The sequence below is a fragment of the Sapajus apella genome, unplaced genomic scaffold (genome assembly GCF_009761245.1).
Source record: "Sapajus apella isolate SASKATOON/1434 unplaced genomic scaffold, GSC_monkey_1.0 scaffold3, whole genome shotgun sequence".
NCBI lineage: Eukaryota > Metazoa > Chordata > Mammalia > Primates > Cebidae > Sapajus > Sapajus apella.
The window spans coordinates 30,543,450-30,565,001 of record NW_022436943.1 but is presented as its reverse complement, the minus strand read 5'-3'; the positions used below and the strand labels follow the sequence as shown (position 1 = coordinate 30,565,001).

At 35.9% G+C, this 21,552-nt stretch overlaps 1 protein-coding gene across 2 annotated transcripts in view; it reads right to left on the bottom strand.

Annotated features, from left to right (window-relative positions):
- The window catches only part of OXR1 (oxidation resistance 1), a 479,029-nt gene that overhangs the window by 411,462 nt on the left and 46,015 nt on the right, over positions 1 to 21,552 (bottom strand). The window lies entirely within an intron of this gene.

Sequence of the window (21,552 nt, the reverse complement as noted above, 5' to 3'; positions counted from 1 at the left end):
TTTTTTTTTTTTTGTGTGTGTGTGTGTGTGTGTGTGTGTGTGTGTGTGTGGCAGGGGGAACAAGGAAAGAGAACAATGGGAAAAATGGATTAGTTAACATCGGGTCACTTTTTTTTTTTTTTTTGTGATGGAGTCTCGCTCTGTCACCCATGCTAGAGTACAGTGGTGTGATCTTGGCTCACTGCAAACTCCACCTGCTGGGTTCAAGTGACTCTCCCGCCTCAGCCACTCAAGTAGCTGGGATTACAGGTGTGCGTCACCACACCTGGCTAATTTTTGTATTTTTAGTAGAGACAGGGTTTCACCATGTTGAACAGGCTGGTCTTGAACCTCTTACCTCAGGTGATCCGCCCACCTCGGCCTCCCAAAGTGCTGAAATTACAGGTATGAGGCACCACGTCCAGCCCTTCTTGTAAGGGCTAAAGCAGAGTGGACTTTTTTATTATGCTGATTCAGGTATACTAGAATCTCCTATTTTGAGGAAAAATTGGTCTGTTTGGGACTCTGTCCTTTAATGTTTCAGTTTGATTATGTGGCATTTGGCCTGAGTGACTCCATTCTGGTTTGGTCTGGTCTGTTGGGGCCCAGAACAGGAGCTCAGTCCAAAACAATGGCCTCCTATAATTTTGTTTAACAGATAAAGTGGGAGTTCATGAACTATACTTGTAAATCCCTTCAGATACAACCAGAACAATGAATGATCTGAGATTTCCCACAAAAGAGTTCAGTATTTGTTCTCCCAAACCTATAAAAAGCCACATTAACTTTTAGTGTTTTAAATAGCTATTATAATTCTACATCTTTAATAAGTACAATTTTAACTATTGAAAATAAAACTTATTCTGATAGTGCATAAAACCAGACAAGATATAGAATTCTGTTTATACATCAACATAAGAGAAAGGTAATTTCCACTTCCACTGCCTTTGTTAGGAAGAATATTTTATTTTTTCTTCATATCATGAAGGAAAAGATATGATCTTAAGAACATTTGTGTTTGAAACTCTGAAACACTGTACAAATTCTGACCATTTTAAGTATTTTTAAAATCCTGATCAATAAGCATCTGAGAAGTTGTTTCATAATGAGAGTTCCCTATGGGGGACAACATAAAATTGATGGCTTAGAAACTTGGGTTCTGCCCCAGAATGCTGCCAGTAACTTGTGTGATCCTCGTCTGGCCACTCGAAGAATCTCAAGTTTATTCTCTATTCATGAAAAAAGAATGCTGAATTAGGTCATCAGTCTAATGTGACACAGTAATGAAATATCTCATAAAATGTCAACCATTTACAGGCTTTTCTTCATTTTCTCTATATTTCCTAGTTTATGCTATTTTCACATTTTCTATAAGCTCTTACTTCCAATTTTTAATTGCAGTCAGTAAGCCCAGATCATATGCGGTACCTATCTAGGCCATAGAATTATTTTTTCATAATAATAATTATTTCCAAATTGTTCTGACTCATTAAATAAGCCATATGATGGAGATAGTTTAGCCTTTAAAAGCACAATTAAAATCTCATCTGTAAACAATGAGAATGAGAATGTTTATGTTCCATGCAAATTACAAATTAAATATTTTAAGTCATGCTTTATAATTCATGGATATTTCCCGATTAGAAAACTGACTAAGCATAGCTTCTTGATTTTAAATTTATATTTGCCAAACATAAGTACTGTTTTATTTACTAAGGGCTTATAATATCCTATCACAATGGTGTAGATATTTGCCTAACAAATTTTGAATTAGCCCAGTATCTAAATGACTCTAGGTGATGTCATAAGCCATAGGTTTATGTCAACATTTTCAGGTTATTAAAGAGCCATTATGATCCAGTGTTTATGACATCAAGTACCAGGAAGTTCTGCCAATCTGCCACAGGGCTCAAAATTCTCCTATTTGGTGTTCATCTAAGGATGGCTTTAAGAGTTCACCAAAAATAAAATACATTCAGAAGAAAAAGCTGGAGTCAATATCTGGGCCTTGCCAGTGCCCCTTCCCCAAAGTAATAAGAGATTTAGTGGGTGGAGGGGGCAACACACTCTACCTGATGTTAGTTAAATATGGGTGACATAATTTGATTCTAATTCATCAGTTTGAATTTAGGCACTCTACATTTGAGATGTGAAAGTGAGGTAGAAATATGTTACAAATGGATTGGTGGATACAGTCATGCATAGGTAAACTAATCCCTTAATGATGAGGATCAGGTCTACTGTTTCCATAGGGAGTGGTTCATAAGACCATCATCCAGGGCACCCTGATGGAACACAGTCTCTGAATCTGTCACTGGAATTGCTGAATCTCTACAGTAACGTTTCTGCCCTTCCCTATATCACATAATGAAAGCCTGTGTCCTTGGGGATCCACTGCAGTGCCAGACAATGGCTACTCCTGCTCTACACTGACAACATATACCTTGTCTCACCTGGAGAAACCGTGATCCTTTTATCTCATTTTTGGCTAGCCCTGCCACCACTGCCTTTTTCCAAGTGGGCTTTAGGAAAATGAGATTAACATTAAAATCAGCCTTTTATATTTACTATTATTATTTTTTGAAACAGAGTCTCATTCTGTCACCCAGGCTGGAGTGCAGTGGCACAATCTTGACTCACTACAACTTCTGTCTCCTGTGTTCAGGTGATTCTCCTGCCTCAGACTACCAAGTAGCTGGGATTATGGGCACCCACCACCACGCCCAGCTCATTTTTGTATTTTTGGTAGAGACAGGGTTTTGCTATGTTCACCAGGCTGGTCTCAAACTCCTCATCTCAGGTGATCTGCCCACCTCAGCCTCCAGGCATGAGCCACCATGCCCAGCCTTAAAATTAGCCTTTTTATCAATATCTCATGTCTCCATGCTATCTGAATTAAAAAATCACTCCTTTGTAAGAAAAAAATAAAAACAAAACCCTGAACATAATTTTAACTATTGATCTGGAGAATTATTACTCAGATTAGGAATCAAATAATCTGTAAATCACTTAGTTCAAATCAAATTTTTGATGATTTTTTCTTCAGTGAACAGTGTACTGTAGTAATTATAACCAAGCAGACAGAATGGACTGAAAGAGGGATAAAAGTAGGAAAGATTCAGGATGTCATGTCATATCCTATCTTTCCATGGAGAAACGTATAACTCAGTATTTAATTCTGGATAGCCAAAAGGGCAGTGTGAGTATACTATTAATTATAAGCATTCATTCAAATATTTTTGAGCATTTACTCCATACCACTGTTCAGCTCTAGATATCCAGAAACCAAAAATAGAATTTGATTTCAAGAAACTCAAGGGGCAAGGTGAGTGGCAGACATGTAAATCAATAATTCAAATATAGTATAATATATACTTGGGTGTTAGAAGAGGAAAGTGGATAATAGAAAGCTATCAGGCAGAAAAAGGGAAGCTGGGCAAGCTTCCTGAAGAAGGTAATGTGAGAGTCTGAAACTTTGAGGCACCATAGGTGAGAGAGGAAATAAGAATGTTTCAGCAGATGAAACAACATATGGAAAGGAGAGAATGACATACTTGTGAAGTGATTAGGAACAGGATGGTTAAAAGAGTAAGGATGTGTGTGTTTGCATTTGTGTGCATGTGTGTCAATGTGTATGTCTGTATGTAAAGGGTAGAGCATCAGAAGAAGCAGAGAAGATAATAGGAGGTTTCAAGAAAGGTGCTGAGATGGCAGCCAAGGAATTGGCATTTGTTATTGAAGTCAATACAGAGCCACTGAAGCATTTGTCAGCAGTAGAAGGATGGTGTGAGATGATACGATCAAATATGCATTTTCCTGACTTCAGCATGGAGAATAAACAAGAGGACAGAAAGAGTGGAATATCAGGAAATAGTTTTAAAGTTCCTGCAATAGGCCCAGCAAAAATGAAAATAGCTAAAACCAAGAACGGCAGCAGAAAGAGGAAGCATGCAATAAATTCCCAAGGTTTTGGAGTGCAGTTTAGAAAAGAGTTGATGAATTATTTTGTTAGTGGTTGCCCCAGTGACTACAACCTACATCTAAATTCATAACAATCTAATTCAAGTTAAATGAACTTAAATAGTATCCAAATTTCACAGCTAACATCACACTTAATGGTAAAAGACTAAAAGCTTTCCCCTAAGATCAGGAACCAGAAAGGATGACCACTTCACCACTTCTATTTTGGAGGCTCTAGTCAGAGAAAGTAAGCAAAAAGTAAAACAAAAGGGATCAAGATCACAGAGGAAAAAGTAAAAATACTTGCACATATCTTAAGGATTACACACACACAAAGAAATAACTATTAGTGTTAATAGTGTGTTCAGCAAAGTTGGAGGACACAAGATCAATTTACAAAGTTCAGTTGTATTTCTATAAATTACCAATGAACAAGCTGTAAATTAAATTTTAAAAATTCATTTAAAATAGCAACCAAGTATAAAAAAGTACTTAGGAAAACATTTAACAAAAAAAGCAAAATTTGTACACTGAAAATTATAAAACATTATTGAAAGAAATTAAAGAAGACCTAAGCAAATGGAGACATGTTCATGTTCATGGTCTAGAAGAATTAATGCTGCAAAGATTGTAATCCCCTTAAATTAATCTACAGATTCAATACAATTCCTCTACAAATTTCAACTACTTTTTATCTTTTTTACAGAAATAGACGAGTTTATCTACAAGTTTATATGAAAATACAAGGGACCCAGCAAAGACAAAACAATCTTGAAAAAGAACAAAGATGGGAGGACTTAGTCTTACTGATTTCAAAACTTAATATAGAGTTACAATAATAAAAACAATACAGAATTGGCATAGGATAAACATAAAAGTCAATAAACTGTAATTGAAAGTCCAGAAACAAATTCATACATCCATGTCAACTGAATTTCAACAAGAGTGCCAAAAAGGGCAGTCATTTCAAAAAATGCTGAAACAATCATTATCTACATGCAAAAAGAAGCAGATTGGACTTCACCATATACAAATATTAATTTAAAATAGATCACAAACATAAGTGTAAGAACTAAAACTATGATAATCTTAGAAGAAAACATAGGTATAATTTTCCAGGAGATTGTATTAGAGAAATATTTTTTGATATAAAAACTAAAGAACAGCCAACCAAAAAAAAACCCAAAAAGATAAGTTGGAGTTCAAAACTAAAAACTGGTACATGTTAAAGGATATTATAAAGTAAAAATGCAACCCACATAATAGGAAAATATATTTCCAAAGTATATCTCTGATAAGGCTCTAAGATCTACAATATATGAAAAATTATTATGACTCAACAATAAAAAGATAAATAACTCAAAAATAGGCAACTCCAAAATAAAATGTTGACTAGAAGGTGAAGAAACTTGAATCCCTATATATTGCTGAGAATATAAAATGGTTCACAGCTGCTGTGAAAAAGTATGGCAGTTCCTCAAACACTCAAACATAGAGTTATCATATGTTCAGTCATCCCAGTCCTCGGTATTCACACAAGAGTATTAAAAACACATGTTCACACAAAAACTTACACATGAATGTTGATAGAAGTGTTATTCACAATAGCCAAAAAGTGAAAGTATTCCAGTTTATCAACTGATAAATGGATAAAAAAATGTAGTATATGTGCACAATGGAATATTATTCAATCATAAAACAGAATAAAGAAATAATACATGTTACAACATCAATGGACCTTGAAAACATTATGCAAAGCAAAAGAAGTCAGATGAAAAAGGGCACAGATTGTATGATTTCACTTATATGAAATGTCCATGAGAGGCGAATCCATAGAGACAGAAAGGATATGTGGTGTCTAGGGGCTAAGAGAAGAAGGAAGGAAGAAATGACTACTCATGGGTACAGTTTCTTTTAAAGGTGATGGAAATATTCTGGATTAGATAGTGATGATGGTTACACAGCTTTCTGAGTACACTACAATTCACTAAATTGCACACTTTATAAGGGTGAATTTTATGGTATGTGTATTATATTTGAATTTTTAAAAAAAGAATTAATGCATTGCCAAAGGAAATGTAAACGCTCAGGCACACACGGTAGGACTGGGTCTCCAATACAAGGTGCAGGTCTCCAAAACCTACCTTATCTTTCTTAGTTTATCCTATAATTAGCCTTCATTCTATCATATATATGCAGTTTCTTACCAATAAGTTACTTGGGCATTGGCAAAAATCAAATTCATAAGTATTAAGAATTTGTAATAAGCATTTTCTTAAATATACATGACAAGATTCTAAGTGTCCATAATTTTTAATAAAGTGGATATCCAACTGGAAGATTCAACTGAAAGAAGAAATATGGCAAAGACAAACTACTAAAACATAGCTTCTTATGTACAGCTCTAACTTTAAACCTCATGATTTAATACGTGAACAGCTTAAATTTTTGGTTGATCCTCTCTCATATTTGCTTCCCACCTTAACACATGACTTGATATTATTAATTCTCAAATCCAAAAATATTATCACTTATTTTCTGAAAATAAGAAACTAGTATGTGGGGCATAGGGAGGAAGAAGGGTACACACACACACACACACACACACACACACACACACTGTGTTCTTTCTAAGAAATAAATATAACAAAGAATGCCAAAAGAATTATCTTTTCTTTCTCTTTTTCTTTTTTTTTTTTTTTTTGAGACAGAGTCTCACTCTGTCACCCAGGCTGGGATCAGTAGTGTGATCTAGACTCACTGTAACCTCTGCCTCCTGGGTTCGTTATTCTCATGCCTCAGCCTTCTTAGTACTGAGATTACAGGTACATGCCACCATGTCCATTTAATTTTTTGCATTTTTAGTAGAGATGGGGTATCATCATGTTGGCCAGGCTGGTATTGAACATCTGATCTGTCCACCTTGACCTCCCAAAGTGCTGGGGTTACAGGCATGAGCCACCACTCTTGGCCTCAAAAGAATTATCTCAAAGATATTCTATGTAATGATTCTCTTTACCATTACAAAGAATAAAAAGTTTGTCAGAATGGGATTTATGACGTTTCCTTTTGTAGTTCAACACAAATAATTTCAAAGCCATCATTTATTATATTTTTATTATAAAGCTAATATAAATTTTTTAAAAATATTTTATAATTTATTTCTAAGACACCTCTAAGAGAATGTAATTGCAATGAGTTTGCAAATAACTTATATTTGTATAAGTGTTTCAATGACAAATTAATCTATGGAGGCAATAATTTTAATTGTGAAAAATATTTGAAGCAACTTTTCAAACATTTCATTTTAATCAACTAACGAAAAATATCCAATCAAATTTGCATAAAGTTAATTTAAAAATGTTTTGGTGATATTAGACAATTAGAATACATTGCTTTTTTTGTCACTGGATGAGATGTTTGTTTACTTGGGGAATTAAGATAAAATGAACCTAAATATTTATAAAGTAGGGCAAATAGTGGTGTGTTCATACACAAACAAGTAACAAGCATGTCTTGAACAAGACAGCCATTTACTGTATTGAAGCAATTCTGGGCAACTCACCAACAATTAATCATTGCAATATCCAAATAAAGTAACTCTAATCTGAAAGATATTTACAATAAACCTTCATTTCTCTTAGCACTTCACACTTTTCTCTTTTTGACGACCATTTTTTTAAATCACTTTTATCAAGACTGGCTGTGGAAATCAGGGAAGAATTAATATATTTATCAGAAGTTGCCAATTAGCAATCACACATTTGAGTAGAAGAAATGCTTCTAATATATTTTATGCTGGACAAATCACCCAGGTTGAACAGTTCAGTGTTGATGAAAATGAGAGCGCCAGTGAGCAGTTCTTCATACCTTGATGGTACAGCCCAATACCTTCAATATTAGTGACCTGCACTTATAGGGGGTCATGTTGGTTCTTTCTCTCCAGTGCAGGAAAGGTGGAGTCTTAGGAAGACATGTCATAATCTCAAAGTTCTTAACACCCAGCAGTCATAAACCCCATTCAAAACCCCCAAAACAGCTCCAGAGAAACTTCTACCTGAGAAAATTTTTGTATTTTCTCTTATAACCCTGTAAATAAACATGTTTTCTTTTTTAAATGATCTAATGTTAGCTTTAGGTGAAACAGGTTGATCATACAATTTTTTTTCACGAAGTCTTTGGGACAAGATAGAAAAATTTAAGACTGTCAGTAAATTACTACACTTAGTCCACAGGACCCATTCTGTAACACTTTCATACCTCTGACCCTAGGGTAAAATAGTTTTCTTCAAAGAGGCTTCTGCACTACCCCACTATGAAGCTGAACTAAGGCAAGTACACAAAGACGCCAATTCAATCTTGAGAAATGAATAGTTTTCCTCATCCAGCAGTATTTGTTACAGTCTTCAGCAAAGTGCCTGGCATTTGTGGTAAGTACTGTAAAAGCAAGGAAGATAGAATTACTAACTTTAAACTGTTCAGTCTAGTGGAAGAAATAGAAGAGGCAGTATGAAGGAAGGCTGAGAAGTGTGAAACAGAGTGGCAAATGAGAAACTCAGAAGGTTGCTGTGGCTAAATCATAGGGCAAATTTAGGAGAGTGTCCATCGATGGGGCTACAGGGGGAGAGAGATCAGAGAATAGCCAACATTCATTTAAAGTTTAGTATTTGCCAAATGCTGTGGTGAATATGTCACACATATTTTTTGTTTTTGCGTTTAGGTCTCACAACAGCAGTCTGTAAGGCAGATGCTATTTTGATCCCCCATTATAGGTGAGGAAAGTAAGACCCAGAAAATTACACTGGTGTGGATGCACACTGACACCCGTGCAACCTGCTAGTAGGCAGGGAGATGGGAGACTGTCATGTGATCACTGCTCCCACTCGTCAGAGCCTAGATATATATTGTAAAAGGTCCTGTGCTCCAAAACATGTATCTGTAGTTAACAAAGTGTCACTGATGAGTATTACACAGATAAGCAGCATGATTAGCTTTGTATTTCAAAATGGTGTGGCCTGGTGCGGTGGCTAACTGTAATCCCAGCACTTTGGGAGGCCAAAGTGAGTGGATCACCTGAGGTCAGGAGTTCAAGTCCAGCCTGGCAAACATGGTGAAACCCTGTCTTTACTAAAAATACAAAAATTAGCCAGGTGTGGTGGTGCACCCCTATAATCCCAGCTACTCAGAAGGCTGAGGTAGAACAATCGCTTGAACCTGGGAGGTGGAGGATGCAGTGAGCCAAGATTGCACCACTGCACTCCAGGCTTGGCAACAGAGAAAGACTCCAACTCAGGAAAAAAAAAAAAAATTGGTGAGCCTGACCCCATGTTGAGCTCTGATCCTCTCCGCACGTGTGATAAGCAGAGGGCCAAAGAGGTAATTTGAGGTTAGGGATGATGAGATCAAAAATTCTGACAGCAGAAGAGAAAAAGGGAAATGGCCCTATGGGAGCACTAACTCCCCTAGGCTATTTCAGTTGCTGACTATTGACTCCTGTTGATCTCTGAGACTCGTTAAATGTGTTGGTCTGAAAGGATGGTGGTGATCTTGTTATGGCACTATTCCTGTTAAAGGGTCTCCTTTTTTCTTATTACTTTCCTGTTTTTTAATCTTTATTCTTTGCTCTGAGACATAATTGTCACCTTCTCAATAACTGAATCTCAGAAAGATGGCAGGCTGACATTGAAGTTTCACATACCCCCAACAACCAACTTCCAGCACAGTTGTGCTGTGTTTCACAGTATCTTTACAAACACCTTTCAGAGTGTAGCAGAACTACCTTTGCTTATTAGATTTATTCTTAACTTTTAAAGTTGGATGTTTTAGAATCTGAAAGAGGATTTTACTGGACAGGAAAGATAAGCAAAGGATAAACATGTCATCATCATCTTTCCCTTTATTGTGAAACAAATGAAACTAACCCACATTGGAATTTGTTACTGCTGTGGTTCATCTTGCATCTCTGGTTTTAAAGTCTCCCATTCTCTGTTCCTGCCATTTCACCTTTCCTACCTCAGTTGAGCACTCAACGCATATTAATTTCCCATTCCTCTGGATAAAGACTTGTCCAGGGGTGTGCTCATGACAAGAATGCCCAAATATAGCCCTTGTGGGGAAAATGATAAGCACTGGATTGTTAGCAACGAGTCTCGTAAGCCTGGGACTGACGGAGAGCCAATTTGCTGCCATGTGTTGCTTGAAAATGATGCTTCACTCAGGAGTTGATGAAGTGAGAGAGACACACAGACAGTCAGAATCCTAGTGATATCATTTGAATACCAAATCCACTGGGTTGGAAGCAACCTCACACCCTTTGGTCTCCCCTCATCCCTTTCTAAACACAGTAATTTGAGTTGGATTTCTGCTACTTGCAGCTGAAGTAGTCCTGATGACTAACGCAAGGACAACAATAAATTATTTTCTTTTCTTGGAAAACACAAAACAATAGAATGCTGGTACATTATATGGTGAAGTAAATTTATACTTTGCTTATTGATAGATTAACTTGAATTATGAGCTGGTACTCACAATTCCTCCAGCATGAGCAACCAAATATTAGAGAACTTTGAGTACAAAGCCAAATGAGTATTCCTTTAAAACGAAACTTTTATAAAGAAAGCCAATGATAAAACAAACCAAAAGAGATTTTTTTTGCAAGTATAAAAATATTAGGAATCTGAAGATTTAAGCAACATTGAAAACAATGTGGTGAGCTGCATTTAGCAAGACACATTGCAATTAAGGAAGATCAAAAACAAGAGTGAATATATTTCATGAATCATGCATTGTATCAGAATCCCATTTGTTAAGTATTTTGACCTCTGCTATTTCTGTGCTGGTGTCTGTTTTACTCCCAATTAATCAGAAAGGAAATTAGCATGGTAGATAATAGATAATGCTAGAATTAAGGACAGAAAGTTGAAAACCCTTATAGTAATTTAACATTTAAAGGCATGAAATTAGTTTTAAAATTAAAATGAAATCAAAAAGCAGGAACAAAAAGTAACCTTTTCTTGGTTCAAACTATAATTTTTGAAAGGACATAAAATTGCTCACTGTACTTTTAATCTCCACAAAGAGTTCATTTGCTTTTGAACTACTTTCTGTCAAAAATATAGAGAACAATTAGCTAACCAATGTATGTTCTTCATTCAAACTGAATATAGCATATTAAAAATTATCTGATGGCCAAATACAGAAAACAACTTTTACGAAGGATACTTAATTACTGAAACTGTAAGCAAAAGTTTCCCCAGATGGAAAATTAAAATGATGTTATAAGTATTTGTGAATTTTCCTAAAAATTAAAATAATTTCATGATTTCTCTCACAAAGGAAGTATTAGTTATAAAATTAATTTCCTTTACAAAAATGGACTATTTACTATATACAAAGTTCTAAACAGGGAAATTAAAAAGGTGCCATTTCCTACAAAGTCACAGAAAGCTCTCATGATGTCCCTCTACCTTTGCCTACTGCCTCTCTGACTCCATTCCCTATTGCTTTCCTCTGCTCACTGTGCACCAGTCAAACTGACCTCCTTTTTCTTCCTCAAATGTTCCAGGCATGTTCCCACCTTATGGTCCTTGAACTGGCTGGTCCCTCTGCCTGGAATGTTCTTTACCCTATATTCACATGGCTCTCTCCCTTCAGGATTTTGTTCTAGTGTCATTTTCTCAATAAGGCCTCCCTTGACAACTCTATCTAAAACTGCCCTACAGCAAAGCTGAAAGATCTCCAGCTTAGATTAAAACAAAATTTTCTAATCAGAAGTAAAAATTAACTGGTAACTTTATTCTTTTTCTGTCTTCATTGACTAGAGAAAGAATTGACTTGTCTTGCCAGAGGCAGAATTTAGGCTGGAAAACAAGAACCACTTTTTTTAATATAGTTTCCTTTCCTTTTTCTTGTCTTACTGGAATTATGCTGCAGGCAAGGTTAACATTTTAAGATTCATGTAAACACAAGAAAATTTACCTAGCCAGAGTACCACTGCACTCATCATGGTGGTTGTTTTCTACATCAACACACTAGGGACATCCTTCCGTTTTAATAAGACTGCTTTACCTTGGGAAAGCTTCTTGGAAGTGAGAGGTAGAGAGAGACAGGAGACATACTTAAATTTTGACAGAAGATGTGGTCAAAGATGGTACATTCCCACCAATATTATAATTATCAGTGATCACAGTTAAAACCTTCACCCAAACTTATTATAATTCCAAAGACGGCAAAGCAACTGACTTTATATAGTTGGTATCTAGGGTCTAAAAGATTAATCGCAATGATTATAACTTAATGACTATACATATGTCTTTTATTTACTGTTATTTATAAGTAACAAAAATGAATTGTGCTTAGATAACATCACCTAAATGTATTCTTCTTCAGATCCTCATATACAAATGCTTCCACCTTGAATAAGAATTTTACTTTATAGTAAACTTAATTTTAAAAGGCATTCCTCTTTTAATAAAGAGCAATTAAAATCAAAATAATCTATGTATATTTGCATAAAAATGTAAATGCAAAATATATTTTAAGTTTTTCTCTTTATGGGTATATTCCTAAAGCCATCAGATCTGTGCAAAAAATATAAATCAAGTAAAAATAAATGTGAATGGTAAATTTCAGGGTGACTCAAGGATTGACTTACATTAAAAACAAGAGTGGTAAGGGATCACATGTACTGAGCAAGCTGGAGTGCAACCAGCATGTCCTCAGTGAGTGCTCTCATGCAGTAACCATAACCTTCACTGCAACCCTAGGTCATAGATGCTATTATTATACCCACTGTACAGTTAAGAAATTTAGGCACAGGGAAGTTGTTTGATAAATATAAATAGCAGAGTTGGGGGTAAAAATCTAGGAAATTTCATTTTAGCTCTTGTGGGTCTTCTGTAGAAAAAAGGTATGCAAATACATGGAGAACACATGCAGATTATTTTTAAAGAAAAATTTTGTAGATTGAGAAAGAATAATAGCAAAGTAAAGACAGTCAAGTCTTCTTTACATCGTTAGCAGAATATGTTATAGGGCAATATATTAAGAGTTAAGGAAGCAATAATAGGACAAGCAATTCATTGTTCTATTGGGAAAGAAAGATTTCTATGAAATAAAAAATTCTTTCCAAGAGTTTCTTCCTCTTTCATCTTCTATTACTTTTATTATTTTCCTAAAGAGTCTGTTATCCACTTATAGAAGAAAATGCATCTTTTTTTTAACCTACAAAATTTCCTTTACAGTATAGGAGGTCACATTATTGGCAGGAATTATGGAAAGATTATAACATTTCAAGCTGAATGACCAGGATTCTACCTGTAACTCCTTTACCTTGAAGTGTGTGAATTTTATTTCAACACAATATATATAGTCTCATGGCATTATTTTCCTTTCATCAGCAAAGATGAATAATTGTGACAGAGACCTTATGGTTCCAAAAAGCCTAAAGTATTTATTAACTGGCCATTTACAAAGAAAAGTTTGACCAAGCTTGGTCTAAATAATCAATGAGAAAATGCATAGCTAATACAGAGTTTCTGGCACAGGGTGAGCACTCAACAGAGTGCATTTTCTCAGCATCTGCGGCAGTGGGTGCTTTAATGACGATGGAGGGCACTAGGCATGCCTTAAAAAAAGGAAGGAAATTTCATGATACCCAAGAGTCCTTGATGCAGTATATGTGCCCCCAAAGAGTTCTAAATTGTTTTTTTCTTTTTTTTATATATAGAACCTTCCTTTAAATAAAATAAAATAAAAACTTTTATTTTAGGTTTGGGGGTACACTTGAAGGTCTGTTACATAGGTAAACACGTGTCAGGTGGAGGGTTGTTGTATAGATTATTTCATCACCCAGGTATTCAGCCCAGTAACCCAAGACTTATCTTTTCTGCTCCTCTCCCTCCTCACACCCTCCACCCTTAAGTAGACCCCAGTATCTGTTGTTTCCTTCTTTGTGTTTGTAAGTTTTATGATTTAGCTCCCATTTATAAGTGAGAGCATGCAGTATTTGGTTTTCTGTTCCTGTGTTAATTTGGTAAGGAAAATAACCTCCACCTCCATCCATGTTGCCACAAAAGACATGATCTCATTCTTTTTTATGACTGCATAGTATTCCATTGTGTATATGTACCACATTTTCTTTATCCAATCTGTCACTGATGGACATTTAGGTTGATTCCATGTCTTTGCTATTTTCAACACTGCTGCAATGAACATTTACATGCATGTGTCTTTATGGTAGAATGATTTCTATTCCTCCAGGTATATACTCAGTAATAGGATTGCTGGGTTGAACAGTAGGTCTGCTTTTAGTTCTGGGTTACATGGTAGTTTGCTTAGCTCACTGAGGAATCACCATACTGCTTTCTATAATGGTTGAACTAATCTCTACACTCCCAACAGTGTATAAGTGTTCCCTTTTCTCCACAACCTAGCCAGCATCTATTATTTTTTGACATTTTATAATACCCATTCTGACTGGTGTAAGATGGTATCTCATTGCAGTTTTGATTTGCTTTTCTCTAATGGCCAGTGATATTGAGCTTTTTTTCTATGCTGGTTGGCCACAAGTATTTCTTCTTAGGAGAACTGCCTATTCATATTGTTTGCCCACTTTTTAATGGTTTTATTTTTTAATCTTGTAAATTTGTTTAAGTTCCTTATAGATACTGGATATTAGAACTTTGTCAGATACATAGTTTGCAAATATTCGCTCCCATTCTGCAGGTTGTCATTTACTCTGTTGATCATTTCTTTTGCTGTGAAGAAGCTCTTAAGTTTAATTAGATCCCGCTTGTCAATTTTGCTTTTGTCACAATTGCTTTTGGTGTCTTTGTCATGAAATCATTGCCTGGTCCTATGTCCACAAGGTATTGCCTAGGTTGTCTTCCAGGGATTTTTATTTTGGGTTTTACACTTAAGTCTTTAATCAATCTTGAGTTGACTTTTATATATGGTATAAGGAAGGGGTTCAGCTTCAATCTGCATACGGCTAGCCAATTATCCCAGTACCATTTATTGAATAGGAGGTCTTTTTACCATTGATTTGTTTTCATTAGTTTTGTTAAAGGTAAGATGATCATAGACGTGCCGCCTGCTTTCTAGGCTCTCTACTCTGTTCCATTGGTATGTGCCTGTTTTTGCATCAGTACCAGGCTGTTTTCATTACTGCAGCCTTGTAATATAGTTTGAAGTCAGGTAACGTGACAGTTCCAGCTTTGTTCTTTTTGCTTACAATTGCCTTGGCTATTCCGGCTCTTTTTTCATTCCATATGAATTTTCAAATAGTTTTTTTTTTTTTTTTCTAGTTCTATGAAGAATGACATTGGTAGTTTGATAGGAACAGCACTGAATCTGTAAATTGCTTTGGGCAGTATAGTCATTTTAATGATATTGCTTCTTCCTATCCACATGCATAGAGTGTCTTTCCATTTGCTTGTGTCTTCTCTGATTTCTTTGAGGAGTATTTTGTAATTCTCCTTGTAGTGTTCTACCTCTCTAGTTAGCTGTATTCCTGGGTATTATATTCTTTTTGTGGGAATTGTGAATGGGATTGCCTTTCTAATTTAGCTCTCAGTTTCACTGTTGCTAGTGTATAGGGATGCTAGCAATTTTTTACATTGATTTTGTATTCTGCAACTTTGCTGAAGCTGTTTATCAGCTGGAAGAGCTTTTGGGCTGAGACGATGGGGTTTTCTAGATATGGAATCATGGCATCTGCAAACAGAGATAGTTTCACTTCCTCTCTTCGTATTTGGATGCCCTTTATTTCCTTTGCTTGCCTGATTGCTCTGGCTAGGACTTCCAATACTATGTTGGATAGAAGTGGCGATGGCCTTGTGCCTGTTTTCAAGGAAAATGCTTCCAGCTTTTGCCTATTGAGCATAATGTCAGCTGTGGGTTTGTTATAAATGGCTCTTATTGTTTTTTAAGTATGTTCCTTTAATACCTAGTTTACTATGAGTTTTTAACATGAAGGGATGTTGAATTTTATCGAAAGTATTTTTTGTATCTATTGAGATAATCATGTGGTTTTTGTCTTTAGTTCTATTTATGTGATGAATCACATTTATTAATTTGTGCATGTTGACCCAAACCTGCATCTCAGGGATGAAGCCAACTTGATCATGGTGGATTAGCTTTTTGATGTGCTGCTGGATTCTGTTTGTAAGTATTTTGTTGAAGAACCCTCTTTTCAACTAAAGTATTATACTGAAACTAAATATGCAAAACAAATAAAAGCAATACTGCACTTGTTGTGGATGGAGATGGCAGAACTAAAATTCAGGCATATTGTTTATCAGCCTTTAGTTCTTTCCTCTGCATCATATTCTATTTTTTATGTAATAATGTTTTCTTATTACTGAGTTTTTATTTAATTGAGTAATGAAGATATATAAAGTTGTATAAAGAGGTGTCATGACAAATTTATCTTTCAACTTATAAACTAGGTCCTTCTCAGCAAACGGTTCATATCATGTTTTTCCAACATCAAACATCACAGATATTTGGTAGTTCCCAATTAATTGTTGAAGATTGTTTTACAACTCTATCATTAATTATCATTCCAGAAAATACTACCTTATGAAGGGAGGCAAAAGCAATTTCTAACATAAGTCAGAATGCACTTTGGGGTAGAATCTGGAGGCTGTGCCTTTAATTGGTAGAAAAGCCTGAATGTGAAGGAAGGACTACACCCTAATTTTCTTCTCTCTCCTCCCTCTTACTTCTTACTGCTCACTCAACATCTTTTCTAAATAGTCTTAACACCATTTAGAAATTGGTGTAAAACATGTGGGGCTACTTGCCCATCTGTGTCCTCTTCCACCACTACCACCAGCACCCCAACCTCAACATCAACCTCCAACTTCTGCCTCCTAGCTATTCCTGCAGTGCCTTGGACCACATGTTATTACCAGTCACAGGTCCACTGTCCAAGAACCCTCCTCACCATAAAGATTTCATTTCATTAGTTGTAGTAGAAAAATAAATATGCCAACAAGCTATAAAATCCATTATATTTTTTCTTTGAAACATAGTCAATTCAAAACATATAATATAGAAAAATGTATTTAACATCAGTTGGATTATCAACAAACAAGATTTTTCACAAAGTTCTGTTTTGTTGTGATTTCAAATTACTTTTTATATTACATAAAAAATTTTTTTCAACTTATTATTTATAGAGATAAAATGGTTCCTATAATAGATTTGAAAAACATTTGCTCTTGTTACATGAAGTTCTACAGATTTGTGTTACTAAGTCTTATAGGCATTAATCAACACTTTTTAGCTATCAAAAAAGTGTAAGTGATAACTGGTACCAAGAATGAGAGAGAAAGAGGCTGGGCACGGAGGCTCACGCTTGTAATCCCAGCACTTTGGGAGGCCAAGGAAGGTGGATCACTTCAGGCCAGGAGTTTGAGACCAGTCTGGCCAACATGGCAAAACTCCATCTCAACAAAAAACACAAAAATTAGCTAGGCATGGTGGTACATGCCTGTAATCCCAGCTACTAGAGAAGCTAAGGCACGAGAACCACTTGAACCCAGGAGGCAGAGTTGCAGTGAGCCGAGACTGTGTCACTGCACTCCAGCCTGGGCAAAAAGAAAAAAAGAGAGAGAGAGAGAAAAGTGATGAGAGAAAACAAGAATTTAAAAACACAGGGAACTTTTATACTTAATCACCAATAAATTATTTGTGAGAAGGAATATGCTCAGTAAATTCTGAGCTGTTAAAATATTACTTTGCCCTAAATCCTAAACAGATGGGCATATTTAATTAACACTATTCTAGGCAAATAAATGGAATTATAAGCCTAGGTTAAAGAGTAAGTTCTCACAACTATTCTCCCTCTATCCTGTATAAAAATGAGTTTTGCTGCCTTGTCATTGTGAGCTAACCAGAGGTAAAGGGCACAAATACTTGGAGAAACCCGAGTCTGTGACAAGGAGATCCTGAAGCGGGAGTGGGTGTAACCCAGAGAAGAAAACATCTGTGGGGACAATGGGAGAAAGAAAGTGAGAGAAAGTGAGGGAAGTCACAGAAAATTGTGAATATGGATGTTGGCACTTCAGAATGAGGGGCTAAACTTCATTCAGAACTTCAGAATGAGGATTTAGCACTTAGATTCAACTTCAGAATGAAGATTTGGTCTTGCTATGTGATGTGTGCTGTGACTGCATCATTACATGTCAATCATAGTTACTGCTGCTCTAAGGCCTGCAGCCTGAGAGACAATATGCCAGCAAAGGGGTACAGAGTGTGCCCTCAGCCACCGATCCACAAAAGGCCACCTCTCAAACTTTTACAAACTTGGAAACAGAGAAAAGAACCATAACCATCCACAGGACTGTGCAGCAAAACTTCAAAACAAAAAAAATACTGCTGACCTGCAACTATTCCTAATCAAAAAGTCATGTTGATTTTTAGCTTGGGCTAACCAGCAAATTCACAGAAGTGCCCACAGTATGAAAAATAAAGAATTGCCTTTATTTCTCCTACCCAAGGCTCCTGAGGAACCCATTTATCTTTGGAGAGTTATTCTCTTAAATATTCCCTCAGAATCCTGCCTAAGGGAAAACGGCTGCAGCTGCTTTTTAATGCAATTTTTGTCAGGAAGATAAGTTTCCTCATTGAGAGGGTAAATGAAAGAAGAACAGGCTTCTGCAAACTGTCATATTTCACAAGAAAAGGGCCTTTTAAAATTCCCTTGGAGTTTGATTTTCTCTTCTAGACCAAAAGAGCTTTAATTGCTCTACCTCAATATGCCTTGTTTCTTCGGTCCAAAACTAGACAAAAAGTTTAATTCTCTGACAGACTACTCCTTTTCTGTTAAATCGCTTTCCTTCTGGATATAAAGTTTGCCAATAATCAGTCTGAAATGGGCTGTCTTTAGTGGAATGTGATTCTTTTTAGTCAATGGAAAGACACTTTTCAGCCTGTCCTTCTGGTTCTGCAGCAAAGAGGCAGGCAGCCTGCTTTTCTGTCCTCTTTAAGGAGAGAGAGCTCCACTTCAGTGCTATCCGCTAGACAGAAGACTTTCAGATAGACACCAACCAGATATTACTTCTGCTAGGAGATCTTATGGAAATAAGAACCCATGAAGCAATCAGTTTGAAGAAAATAATATGATATACTTTTGCTAGTTATTAAATTAATTTTATAAGGCATCTTTATGATGCCCACAGTTTGGGATTAATGGTAAAACATAGGATCAATGTATATTACCTTTGGAATATACAAACTAATTATAAAGATCAACTATTCAAGTAGTCCATCCACTTAAGCAATAAGATTGATAGACTCAGATAAAAGAAAAACATTTTGGATATTTTCTCCCTTGTTTATTAAAATGATTTTTAACATCTGGAGATAGACCTATGATTCAATTCATTAATTTCTCTCCTTTACCATACTGGGCTCTAATGATAAAAAGATAAATAACATATTGAACCTGCACTCCAAAAGACTAAGAAACTAGCAGAAAAGCAAGTATCTTATAATAATTGTGTAATCTAAGTCAAACGTGTGATATGAACAAAGGAATCAGGGAATGTAAGGGAGGAAGAAAGTAATTTGGCCAGAAGTCAAAAGAAAGAAGAATGCAGGATCCCCTCACTAGAGAGTAAATTTAAGCCGACGCTTGAGAACGATAGGAATTTGCTAAGCAGAAAAGTGATCAGAGGGCATTTCAAAGACCGAAGTCTATAACATTTGAGGCAAGGCAAAGAACTTTGTGAACATAGGAAGCAGGATGAAAGGAGGGGAGAGGAGGCTAGCAAGGAAAGCCTTTGTGAAACCTTGAATACCATACCAAAAAATTAGTTTTCCTAGAGACTCTGAGGAGCTGCCAAAGATTTCTGATAAAGGAAGAACCTTCAAACAAACTACTGGCCAGAAAGATTATCATGACTTTGCCTTTTTAGCTAAAGTTGAAGCAAATGATAGCTGCAATAAATACTATATAACATAGTTTTTTAAAAACATACTTTCTTACAGTTGGTTTTTAACAGTTCAGTTCTAGGGCAGGGAACAAGGGAGAAATCGTAACCATTTACTTTTGGCTCTTCATTTTAGTGTGTGTGCTTATGCTCAAATAGCAAAGACACTGATTTTTTAAAATTATCAATTTTGTCATGATCATTCTCAAGGTCAAATTCTGCTTGAGATGCCTACATGTATAATAAGCATCACATATGCTCAGTATATCTAAAATTTATGGTAAAGACACTAGAGTTTAATGTTATCATTATTACCTGTCACGGTTATTAGGAATATACTAATTTTATCTTTTCACATTCATTTTTATTCTTTACAGCCTTATTTTCTTTGTTAGTCTTTCCTTTGTGTCCTCTTTCATGAGCAGAAGGAAGACTGGAATATTAATGCACATAATTGTTGCTTAATGCAAAAATAAGGTATTTTCTAAGTTTTTATTTTCAGGAGAACAATACAAACTGTTCCACTTCTTTTTTTTTTTTTGGAATTTAGTTAGAAAAGATGAAGTAGAGAGAGAATGAGAGAGAGTTCTCCATAAAAAAGCTATTCTGAAGCATCCTGCTGTGTCAGTCTGATCCTCAAACTGCCAGAAATAGGAAATATCCAGAAGCACTATGCTGTGTAGTGGGAGAGGGGCTCCCATGGTTTTGACTACCTTGCTCCAATGATGTCCTAACTAAAAAGGCACCTCGGAGATGAAGCAAAGAAAAATACACATTAAGGTTATACTTTATGCAAAAAGCATTAATAAGATCAGTATTTAAAACCCGACCTTACTGAACAAAGTAAGGGGCTCATATCCTTTATTGGTTTTCCTTTAGTAAATACTTGCCTAAATTTGGTATAGTTTCCTATATTCCTATTGCTATAAATAAGTAAATAAAAATTGGGGAACTGTTTAGATACCTCTAGGTCAACCACCCATAGACACTTAAGCAAAGCTTAGATCATCCTGACTTCCTGGAAATCCAAACCCTGAATATAGAAATGCAAACGTTACATTTTTGTCCCTCACAGCATGATTCAGTGAAATTAAACCAATCAGCTATGGACAAATCAGCTTTAAAAGCTCTATCTGCCTTAGAAAAGAACACATGACAGCCCATCATGACAAAGGTGAACACACTTCGTCTTTTATGCCCTGTAAACTGTCCTGTAACTGCTGTAGAATTGGGGCTTAATGCCATTTTTCAGTTTTGGGGCTCCCAGTTTGCAAACTGTTGCTCTTCAAACTCAAAATTAGTCAGGCATGGTGGTTCATGCCTATAATCTCAGATACTTGGGAGGCTGAGGCAGGAGAATCGCTTGAACCTGGGAAATGGAGGTTGCAGTAAGCCAAGATGGCGCCATTGCACTCTGGCCTGGGCAAGAAGAGCGAAACTCCATCTCAGAAAAAAAAAAAAAAAAAGAAATATATATGCCAATTTAAGTGTTGCGAATATTTTTCCCCAGAATGTTTTCTGCTTTTTAACATTTTAGTTGCATGTTTTACTATGCTGGGTTTTTGTTTGTTTGTTTTTGTTGTTGTTGCTTTTGAGACGGAGCCTCGTTCTGTCGCCCAGGCTGGAGCTTGGAGTGCAGTGGCACGATCTCAGCTCACTGCAACCTCCACCT